Raw genomic sequence first — 1,600 nt, 5'->3', positions numbered from 1 at the left:
TGAGGGACAGTCAGTCGTCTCGGAGCGAGACGTCACTTCAAGAAAAAAATGTGAAACTTTGAATTCTTGATGATGGAATCACGGCCATGTGAAGAATAAACCACCAAGTGTTTTTTGTAAAGCTCGTCTTGTGTCTTATGTTTCTAATACAAAGGTAAAGTCCAATTGTATTATATATTTGTGTTATATGTATTTACATACACGTCTCAACATCATCATGTCTACACAATGTCCGAACTGTCTGAACACTATATCCCTTCACTCTAAGAGCTTTCTCCTTCTTCCATCAGCAAGATCTAAGAAAGAACATTTTAATATATAAGAATTATAATATGAACAATCTCTTTAGAACTCTTACAACATCTCTCTCTCTCTCTCTCTCTGAGTCTTACAACATCCCTCACTGTAATAAGACTCTTTCTAAGCCTCTCTCTCTCACAAGAAAAAGTCTCTCTCAAGACAAAGACTCTTAATAACTCTTCCTAAGACTCTTAAAATGAAACCCCTATATAACAATAAAAGCAAAGTGAAGCCAAATAATAAAAGCAAAGTGGAGCAAAATAATAAAATGTATACACAACTCAAAGAACAATATAAAAGTATTCAAGATCTTTAATTATAGCAAAATACAAGATGAAAAACTGATGTTCTAAAAATGATTATTTTTAATGGTTGGTGACTTTCTTTGGAATGTTGAGGTTTCTACTTTTGATTAATTCTACAAAGATGAGTTATCAATTTTAAACTTTATAGAATTTAGAATTAGACAGGAATTCTTGAAAATGAATATATAATATTTATCTTATTATGTATTCCTATAAACTGCTTTCTGTGGTATGCTCTGAATGGAAAATAATATATATATATATATATATATATATATATATATATATATATATATATATATATATATATATATTGTAAGTATAAATTCACCAAAAAATCATTTTTTATTTTCCATTCAGAGCATACAATTGTTTCAGCCTACTACATATTGATAATGTTCACAATGTATTTATCTTTTCTTGATGAGGATACGCTTGATGCTCATGTATATAACTAAAATGGCAGCTCTCCACAGTGAAACAATGTTACATTCTTCATTAATTTTTTAATTTGTATTATTATAGAAGTTTTTTTCCTTCACAACAAAGTTATTTATGCTCATACCATGTGGCTTGCCTAATACCATGTGCCACGAATATAAATTTTCCTATCATTTATAAGCAAATTATAATATATAATATAAGCATATTGACTAAATTTTATTGGCTCGATCTTAGTTATATATTTGCTTTTTCCACGTTTAATCTATCGTTTTTTAAAAATTAAAAATAAACTGAGATGAATGTACAAAATGTATAACAATTTTTCAATTTTGATCCATTTTTGACCACTTAAAAACTATTTTAACTGGTTAAAGACGCATAAAAAATGGTCCGTAAAAAAATCAATCATTTGAGGCCCCTCGCGCCCTTCTGCGACTTTTAGTTTCGGAGGAGATAGAGTTTGAAAATATGAAGACAGACATATATCCGTTTATATATATATATATATATATATATATATATATATATATATATATGTTTTATTTTTTATT

The sequence above is a fragment of the Euprymna scolopes genome, chromosome 34 (assembly GCF_053919585.1).
Source record: "Euprymna scolopes isolate OS-2025 chromosome 34, ASM5391958v1, whole genome shotgun sequence".
NCBI lineage: Eukaryota > Metazoa > Mollusca > Cephalopoda > Sepiida > Sepiolidae > Euprymna > Euprymna scolopes.
This window is presented reverse-complemented; position numbering follows the sequence as displayed.